Here is an 11265-nt window from a genome sequence, read left to right as displayed (position 1 = left end):
CGCGTTTTTTCGGTATTCTGCATACAAATTGTATGGGCATGAGAAAACGCTTGCAGCTGTTATTTAGGTATGCTTCTTAGTGATTATAGCGTTTGACTATAAAACGAGAGGTTATATGTTCAATCGAGCTCTCTGAAAATTATTTTCTCTTATTTGTATTCTATAACAAACAAAACAAAATCAATGCTGTTTAATTGTTTCTCTTAGTTATTTGCAACAACAAATTGGACAAATACACATCGCTTTGTTTATTTTTTGTTTCGAATTGCATTGAAATCGCATTAGAAATAAATTTTCTAAATATAGATTTCATTCACTATATCACAATTAAAAAATTAAATTGTTATAAATTTCGAACTTCTGAACTATGAAAAATTATAAATAATAAAATAAAAGCCTTATAATCATGTTATCTGTACTGATAATAGTTTTAGTTTGAACTAAACTAAGTCGCCATGCAATTTTAATGGTTGGTTTACAACTGCAAAGTACCTGGGTAATTTTCAACTAGGAGCCTAAAATTATGCCAATTCTCCAACAAAATAATATAATGACATGCAAATCCATTCGTAGCAACCTAAGTGCATGTCATGCAAATTTCCGGTCGGATAGTCAAATTAATAGATAATTTTGGTATTCAAAAACAAATATAAAAACCTCTTCGGCAGAAAATGTATGATCCTCCAAGGGTGAATTTACAGAATTTTCTAAAATTGTTCTGCTTAATTTCTTTCCATACAACAGATTGTACATATACTTTAATCCACTTTCTCTTTAAGTAGAGATTAAAGTATCAAAATAATAAAATTATATTCTTTTATTATCAACCAAAATTAATAAAAATCCTTATCACAGTTCAAAAATTTTGAGACTGCAATATAAATTTACAGAACACTTGGCAAACCAAATCATTTCAATTCAAACACAATAGAGAGCATTATACATGATCTTAATAAAAATAATTAAATATAAAAATTAACAAAAAATATAATGAATTTAAAAATATTGTTATTAAGTACACTATTTGTAGCAATCGCATACACAACATGTGCTGAAGCACGTAGAAGTCATAAATCGCGTCATAGTTCTTCTTCAAATAGAAGGACAAGTGTAACTCATCATAGTTCAAGCAGACATACTAGTAGGGGAAGTGGAAGCAGACATTCTACAGTTGGTGAACTTCACAATTCTTATCCAAAACAACAAACCCATAATTCAAATACCGGATATGTAGGAAATCATCATACGGATACCTCATATGGTCGTAATAAACCTGCCTATGGCATTAATTCACATAACCAAAACACATATTCTGGAAATGGTATTTGAATAAAAATTTTTTGTATAAACAAAATTATAAAACCTTTGAAAATTGCAGATGATAACACAGCAGGTTACGTGGTACACACGACTTCAACTCGCCGAAGACATAGAAAGAGACACAGAACAACAAAAACAACAACAACTACAACCACAAAAAAGCCATGCATAAAAAAAGATCCATCGCTAAACAATAATCACTCACAACAGAATTTGAACGTTAATTGTGATGCTGATATTCCTGCTGAAACTTCTACTGTTAAACCTACTAATCAACTTCGAACGTCTAATTCGGACCTTGATGATTAAAGAACAAACAATTTTGAAAAAATAAATTTCAGTATAATTTTTGTGCAATTGAATCTTACTGATTTTACAAAATATGCTAACTTGTTTACGTTTTTGAGCAGGCGGATAAAAATTAGAACTCAGATTAATTTTAATACATACATATCGCACTGGTTCCTCTAAAGAGATTCAACTCAAAATTTAAAAGAGTAGAGGCAAAAAACAGTTTTTTATACACTACACCACCGTTTGTGCAGATGTTTGTAACACTCAAAAATATTATTCTATAGACATTAGAGCGACCACAAAAAATCGATGGCGGAATTTTGTTCATCTGGACCCTACAAAACGATTCCCCTTTCCAGATATTGAGATAGTCGAAATTTGAGCTCGATTAAACGACGTTAACCCGTGACGCTCTCAATTTTAACCCCAAGTGCTATTAAGGGTTAAATTTAATTTTTTTGCTGTTATTGTAAATACTGGACTTTGTGTTATATTTTCCTAAGTTTCATCAAAATCGGCCCAAAAATATATAATATTTCGCTTTAATTCCATGAAAAATTCCAATATTGAAAAAATCTACTTTGACCTTCACGATTTAAGGGATAACGTTTTCCGATTTTAGTAAAACTTTCCGACTGAATTTAAAATTACCTGTATTATAATATTCTTAACATGTTTTGCTTAAAATGCATAAATAAATAAATCTCAATGTGATCAAAATCAAAAATCAAAAAATTCTGATATTTGTTTAACAAAATTTTGAAACTCCGGTTAAAAAAATTAAATTTTTTTGGTCATACCTGCGAATAGGTTAACGATATTCTACGAAGACAAAAAGACATATACAAGTAAATATGGATATATGTTAAGCAAAAATGAGCTTTTATTTTAATATTTCTTGAAATATGTTAATTTTGTTCCTACATTTTTTGTTCTAGTGGCCTGAGACACGTTAATGGCCTGGGGAATTTTTAATAACTTAAAAATGTTTTAACCAATTTTAGTCTTTTATATCTCATTAGAGCGACAATTGCGTGTACATGTATATTCTTTTAAATTAAATTGCAAAAGTAATGATTTAATGGCAAAATTTTTACAAAAACTAAAAAAAAATGCATTTTTTCACCCATTAAATCAGGGGTGCCCACAAGTTCCTTATGGAAGAGTAAACACCAATACATTTAAACAAAAGCTACTTTTTATTCAATATTTGTTGTTGCTAAAACCAATTCACCAAAGAACCAAAGAAAAAAAAACTCACTTTCAACACACACATTTTTAAAATATCATACGATAAACAAAAACAAAATCTACATGGATGATCGCAGTCGTCAATGTTTACCAGCAAAGCATACGAAAGTGTTGTTGCTTTCAACATGCGTGTATTCAGTGAAGAACGACAAAAAAATAATAAGACAATGTTGTTTGTGTATTTTGTATTGCTAGTGCTGAGTGCTCTAGTGAGTATACAAAACACACAGCTTATAGCTAAGAGCAATTACAAAAACAAAAGAGTACCAAGAGTATAGGGCTTGGGCATGACTGCTTTAAATGCACCTCAAAACTTTGAGCGACGAGCGGCACGGGCTAACGTCGCACAGTGCTTTGTCCCCATATAACGAATGGACAAAATTAGAAGCAGCTTTCGTAGAGATATGAAATTTGGTACACTAATACCCTTTTGCATTGCTAAATAAAATACAAATTTTCAGCAAAATCGGATGAAGGACTTGCCTACCTGCCATATATCCTGAATATTAAAAATTACGTTTTAGCTAAAATATTGATTAAAATGTCTCACACATTTTCAGTTTTCTCTAGAATTAAGGTGTTTCATTGTATGACAAATTTAACCTTAAAGACAAGGACTCCTTTTACTTCCATATAAGCCTAATTTATATAAAATTCGTTCGACGATTTTATACAAATCGAAATACTATTTTTTGAATATTCTTGAGATAATTCACTTAATTTATCCAATTTTCAATTGGAAAATAAATGGTAATAATTATAAAAGTTATTTATTGGAAATATAATTTTTTTTTAAATAATGTACAAGGGTACATGTATTAGTCTCAAATTTGCTAATTCTAAAAACGGTAAATTAAAAATGCATATTCAGTGATTTTTATTTCTTAATTTATAATTAAGGATTGTTTTTAATTTTATTAATGACATTTATAATAGCACTGTTTACTGAATTTAGTTATACGCGTATTAAAAAAGTTTACTTTTTCAAATAGTTTTGTTTTTTCAAAATGTACATACAGTAGCCCAATAAAGTCTACATACAGGAATTCAAATTAAATTTCTTTCGTTGAAAGCTGCATTTGTAAGTTAAAAGTAATGAAATATATTTGTTTAAAAAATAAATTCATATAAAAAAAATTAAAACAACATCACTTAATTCGGGTTTAGCAACATTTCCTATCACGTCCAAAATTTCACCGTTATTAGATTTATTGATTCTGAGTTTTTTTTGGTTTTTTGGGCTTTAATGTTCAAAATATTATGAAACATAATAGCTCCACCCACCCAAAAATAGGCATGACCGAGAATAAATTTTTCGTTATTTTACTCAGAATCAATAACTCTAATAACGATGAACTTTTGGGCGTTACTTGAATTGTTTTTTTGCTAAAATCGACATAAGACATGTAAAAAACTGCTTTAAATTAAAGTAACACAATAATTTTTACTGTATGTAGACTTTCTTGGGCTACTGTACATTACCAATTTTTTCTCTTACAAATTTATATATTTTTATTATTCTTTTACTTGAAGATACTGAAACCAGCAATCAGTCAAGTCTAAATGTTTTAAAACAACCATATTGATAAAAAAAAATATTTTGTAAGAAGTTCAACCATCTTCAATACACTAATTTTACTAAAATGTTGTCAAACAACACTTATTATTTAAAAATCAATATTAATATCGAGAACAATTATAACAAAATTCCAAAATTATAGAATATTTTTTTTAAGTGACAAAAACCATAAATATTACCAACAATACTTAGCAACTCCAATGAACCAATTATTGAAAATAAAAAAACAGGACAAATTTTTAAAGAAAATTTATTCAAAATTTGAAATACATAATTTGTACAATTTAAATATTTTAATTTAATTTTCAATTTGGGATATAATTAACATTTTATACTAAAATTAACCATAATAAGCATTTTTAAAAATAATTTATTTCAAAGATGCGGCAAAAATTCCGTTAATTTTATTTTTATTTTTAATAAATAAATGTATTAACTATAAAAAGCAAGAACAAAAAAATACTACATTTTACACACTTTGTTTATATTTTCCACCAAAGTGAGATATTTTTTAATTTTTTAAAGCTATGTAAAAACATTCTAGGAGTGAAATTTCACAACAAATTGTTTTTTGGTAATTGAACGTATACATAGTTATTTAAAATATTAAACCAAAAAACATTTTTTTAAAACCTAAATTTTTATAATATTTTTTGCAAATCTATCTTCAAAAGCACTTTCGTTTCCCTAAAAAATTTTCTGACTTTAGAGCCTTCTCTGAATAATAAATATGGTCATATCAAAATAATTTTTGGATACGTATATTAGTTGTCTTCTTAGCTTTCAAATTATATATATCTTATTAAAATTTGGAAGAAACATTTGTTTTCGACTTTTGTCTATAGAACAGAGTACTGTGCGTCGTTTAGTCGAACTCAAATTTCGGCTATCTCAATATCTGGAAAGGGAAATCGTTTTGTGGGGTCCAGACGAACAAGATGCCGACATTTTTTCGCCCCCATATGAGATCTGGTCACCCTAATAGACATAAATAACATGACCTAATTTCATGGCGATCGGTCCATGATTAATCATAGCTCCCATGTAATGCACTCTTCCGAAAATCATTCACGAAAATAAATTATTGAAATTTTAAAAGAAAAATGATTTTGCTCATTTACTTATTATAGGATACTATATGGTCGGGCTTGACCGACCATACTTTCGTACTTATTTTTTAATACATTACAATGAAAGTTGAAGACGGACACAACTGTATTTTTTGGCGAAAGTGTAGAGAAAATTTTGTAACCTTTTTTGCAGTGGGTAGATATGAACGCTGCACATCGATTTCTTGCAAAAAGTGAGAATTGAAATATTTTGAGGTGACTCTCTTTAGAGGAAATTTATAGAATTTGTAAAAATGTTTAGCATCATACCAATATGATATCATATTTTATTATTGAAAACGATATTATCAAAATATAGTTTTCAAATATTTTGCTTCCAATAAAATAAATAAAGAAACCACACGCCAAAGTGTAACAAGTATTTCAACTCATTATTTTTCATTATTACTCTCTCAAATATGCGGAAGCCGTATGAATTCAACACCCTTGTGAGACATATAATCAAAACAAAAGACAAGATTTTAAGATAAAATGTTCGATTTATTAAAATTTAATACACTTTATTTAACTATCCTAAATAATTTAAACTTTCATTTCAAAACCACATCCATTTTGCACAAATCTAGAAATAGAAAGGGTATATAAAAGTTTATCATTCCGTTTGTAATTTCTAAATTTTTCATTTGCGACCTCAAAAAGTATACTTATTCTGGATCGTTATAGATAGCGGAGTCGATAAAGCTATATCCGTCTGACCATCTGTTTGTTGAAATCAACTTTTCGTAGCCTCCAAATAACTTACTATTTAAAATCGGAACAATCGGCCCAAAAAAGGCTGAAATATAAGGAAAACACCAGGACAACCTTGATTTTTTACCTATTTTTGCTCTATATCTGGATTACTAGGTCATTAATATATACAATATAGATGTTTCAAGCTGAGTACGGAAACAAACAAATCGAAACGTTTGTTAATCGTTTTGTTTTTTTTCAGTGAGTAAAACAGAAAACAAGCATAAACAATGAGAATTATTATGCCATTTTGTATTGTATTGTTTTTGCTCGTGAGCACAAAAAGTACATTAATATAAACGTAAGCAGCTAGAAAAACAAATAGTAAGAACAATATTGAAATATCCTTTATGTCAACAACAGAACTGGTTTACGCACGTCAACAGCAACACACCTGGGTATGTTTTATGCCGTTAGCATAAAAAACTCCTTTGTTGGAATTTCTGTATTATTTTTGTTTTATTTTGTTAGAAATAGACAAAAGGTTCAAACATTTTCTGATAACCAGTTACAATTTCATTAAGATATCTCTAATCGTTCGAGAGCAACCCACCTATTTTCAAGTGTTTGTATACCGTTGTGTAGAACATACGATCCATATGTATGTATACATAACATTTCACTACAATAATGAGCTCAGAGGCATCTACTTAGTTAACATAAAGCGATTGGATTCCAATTTTAAGCAATTCTCACAATTTGATTGTTTGTATATTGTGGAACATGGAATTAGTAATAATAATAATAATAACAATTAAACAAATAATACGCATTACGCTGGCTTAAAAATCAAAGGCTCTAAGTCCACATTTGAAAATTTTACACAAGAGAAAAAAAACAATCACACTTTATAAGGATTTAAACTTTTTCTTGTGATAAATTGGAATAAGCGATTGGACTACAAAACAACAAAAAAAAACGAGATAACTGCAATTTTTTCTTTGTAATCAATGTATTTTTACTTATTGTACATCACTGCATTAAAATCTCAATTACTAAAAAAAGTGGACTTAGAGCCTTTATATGTTAAGCCAGCGATTAGTTTTGCTTAATTTACATATAAACGTATAAATATATGTTAATTCAATGTCTCTTTAGGTAGCGATTAAAGTATTAAATCAATAATATTATTTATTGCCAATCAAAATAAATACAAACCCTTATCACAATTCCAAAAATTGATATTATTATTTGAGACTGCAGTATAAATTTGTAGAATACTTGGCTAATTAAATCACTTCAATTTAAACAACATACAGATCGTGAATACTTTAAATATAAACATTTAAGAAATAATGAATTTGAAAATATTTTTCCTTATTTCACTTTTTGTAATAATCGCATATACAACATGTGCCGAAGCTCGAAGGATTCATCATCAATCCCAACATAAATATTATTTAAATAGACGGAAGAGTGTACATCATTACGGTAAAGGTGGACATAGTAATAGTGGAAGTGGACATAGTCATAGTGGAAGTGGAAGCAGACATCAAGCAGTTGTTAGTGGGCATCGTAATACAATTCACAGTTTTCCAAAACAAGAAACCTTTTATCCAAATACCAGAATTTTAGAAAATCCTCATTGATCTTTCATTTCAGGAAACGGTATTTGTATATATATCAATTTTTATTTAAAGGCAATTAATTAATCCTATAAAATTTCAGATGACATATATGGACGAAGATATGTGGAAATACATGATATGACCGAAACTAATGGAAATAAAAATACGAAATTTGGTCAGAATATATTATAATAATAATAATAATAATATAATGATCTAAATGATAGAAAATATGTTTATTTAAAAAAATTGTTTGTCAAGTTGTAGAAAAATCTTATTTTATTGTGGTGAATTTGTATGAATTGGCTCAGTTAAGTAAAATACTTGTGTGTTAAAACAGTGTTATACATACATATTTGAGCAAATATTTGAAAAATTTTTTGGAATCACAGGTAATTTAGGAAACAATTTTGTTCTAAATAATTAGCTGGACACCACTGTATGTATGCAACCTTTTAATTTCTAATAATGGACCATATTTTTTAACAATTTGACTTTTGATCAGTTATTTCTACAAACTTATAACAATTTTTGTTTGTAAAATTATTTTAAAAACTAATAAGCTAAAATAATATTTACTTACAAAATTATATAGATAAATGTAAGCGCTTTTTAAAAATATTAAATCTGGAGAAGTCGATACATAATACAATACTTAACAAGTAAGAAAGTATGGTCGGTCAAGCCCGACCCTACACTAAGTAAAAAAGCAAAAACATTTTTCTTTCAAAATTTCAATAATTTGTAGTTTTGAGTGATTTTCGGAAGTGGGCCTTATATGGGGGCTATGACCAATTATGGACCGATCACCATGAAATTAGGTCGTGTGATTTATGTCTATATGAAAGTTTACTATGTTGAATTTTGTGAGTATACCAAAATTTTTAAGCGATTTATGCACGTTAAAGTGATTATCGGAAGCGGGTCTATATGGGAGCTATGACTAATTATGACGGATCGTAACAAAATTTGGAGACATGAATTTTGTATATATAAAACTTATTTGGAGCGCAATTTGTGTAGATACATATATAAATTAAACATTTATGACCGATAAAGTCCAATTTCGGAAGGACATTTGTATGGGGGCTAGGTGAAATAATGGACCGATTTCAGCCAGTTTCAATAGGCTTGGTGCTTGTACCAAATTTTGTCGAAATATCTTCAAAATTGCGACCTGTACTCTGCGCACAAGGTTTACATGGACAGCCAGCCAGCCAACCAGACGTACGGACGGACATCGTTTAATCGACTCAGAAAGTGTTTCTAAGTCGATCGGTATACTTTAAGGTGGGTGTTAGACTAATATTTTTGGGTGTTACAAACATCTGCACAAACGCATAATACCCTCCCCACTATGGTGGTGTAGGGTATAAAAACACGACTCCAATTGAGTAATCCATTTTTATACCCTCCACCCATACAATAAAAAATAGATTTTTTGCTAAAAAATAGATTTTTTGCTAAAAAATAGATTTTTTACTAAAAAATTGATTTTTTACAAAAAAATTGATTTTTTACAAAAAAATTTATTTTTTACTAAAAAATAGATTTTTTACTAAAAAATCGATTTTCACTAAAAAAAAATTTTTACAAAGAATCTATTTTTTAGTAATTTTTTTTGCAAATTAAATTTTTGTCATGAAAAATCTTTATCATGGACTCTGTTAACGCAATAGTTTCTAATTAATGAACACACACAAAGTCGTTCAAATTTGTTCAATGTTTGGTTAATAAAAGTTTACTTAAGCTCACTTTAAACATTCGCAAATGCTAGAGTGTTAATGCAAGTGAAAAACACAACAATAAAGCAAAGTAAAAATGGTACATGAAAAAATGAGAAGCGCATAGTATGCTGTCTTTGACTTGAATAACATAATAGAGATTTTTTTCACAAGGTGTGTGATTTGCATGCATTATTTTAAAGTTTAATAAACAATTAGATATATTGTTTTATATATCAATGGAAAGGTAATGAAATCTAGTTTTCAATACATTTAATATTTTGAAAACTGCTTAATTATTTTTATGTGAAATTTAATAAAATGTAAAATAAATATGTTTGAGAGATGTTGGATATATTTTAAACTTTCGATAACTCATCAGCAACCTCCAGTGACTTTCAAATGTTGAATGAATTAGTTCGTTATAATTCAACAAAGTTCATTAGTGAATAACCTTAAATAACTTCCAGTTTTCTAAATGTAACATTTTGTAGGAAAAAAACTATTTTTTGGAGAAAATTTAAATTTCAAGAGCGTCAATTTAATTTTTCAATGCAACTCCTATTTAGTTTTGGTTGTAAGAGAGATTATGCTTTACAACAGTATTCTATATAAAAGGAAAAACTCTTAATAATTTTTATAACAGAAAAATATATTGAAAAATATAAGCATTCAACAAGTTATTAATTTCATGATTTTGAACTGAAATTTTGCACTATACGCCATAAAATAACACAAAAAATATAATGAATCCAAAACATTCCCAATTTTCTTGAAATTTCTTTTTTTAAATTAAGAATAAAAGTCTTTAGAAAGATTTGTTTAATAATCTCTACTGAATCAAAAGTTATGGGCATTCAAATTAAAAAATATCAAAAGGTAATTTTTTCGCCATTTTTTTGAAAAAAGTACTTACATTAATTTTAAATTATACATAAAATAAAAAAAAATATAGATAATGTGTTTATATTTTTCTAAAAGATACTTCTAAAAACACCTTGGGAAATATTATAAAGGCATGATAATATCAAACTTCGTAATACTGCGTTGTCCAGAGTCTTCCGAAGTTGACCTATTTTTTTATGTAAATTATAGCATAGACAACATTTTCACTAATCGCATAGCTGCTTTCAAAAAATTAAAATCTCTTTTTTGGATGCCTTAATATATTCTTAAATATTCTGCAGATGGAATTTATAGGCCAGACCTCGTTTTATTCAACAGAATAAAAAAATTACCATTTTTGGTAATTTTTTCAGTACTTTTTTCCACTTTTAAATTTTGATCAAAAATTTCTATATGAGTTTAAAATATCAGCAAAAGCGATTCATAAACAAAGCTTTTACACAGAGAACACAGATTCGTGATAGCAACCGAATTTTTTGCCAATCGAATGATTCTATCTTAGTCACCGAATTTTACGGTTGTCGCTACAATATTCTAAAACAGGTAACAAAAGTTTGGTTGCTTTAACCAAAATTCTTCTTTGTCAACTAACTTTCTGTTGATAGAACCGAAAAATTCGTTTGGCTACAAATTCGGTTGCTACCACGAATCCATGTTCTCTGTGTACATATAAAAATATTTCAAATGGCATCGCTTTTAATGTTTGATACAATCTAGGTGCCCCACTTTGGGGAATATGGCAGCCTGTTGGATTTTTAAGC

General features: G+C 28.1%; 1 long non-coding RNA gene across 1 annotated transcript; it reads left to right on the top strand.

Annotated features, from left to right (window-relative positions):
* Nucleotides 1-925: 925 nt before the first annotated feature.
* LOC135951170 (uncharacterized) lies at nucleotides 926-1703 on the top strand. The gene is made up of 2 exons (XR_010575957.1): nucleotides 926-1321; nucleotides 1379-1703. It is a non-coding gene; the product is annotated as an uncharacterized LOC135951170 (long non-coding RNA).
* Nucleotides 1704-11265: the final 9562 nt, after the last annotated feature.

This window comes from Calliphora vicina, chromosome 2, assembly GCF_958450345.1.
Source record: "Calliphora vicina chromosome 2, idCalVici1.1, whole genome shotgun sequence".
NCBI classification, from domain to species: Eukaryota; Metazoa; Arthropoda; class Insecta; order Diptera; family Calliphoridae; genus Calliphora; species Calliphora vicina.
Note: the sequence above shows the minus strand (reverse complement) of the source record. Positions and strands in the feature narration are given on the sequence as shown.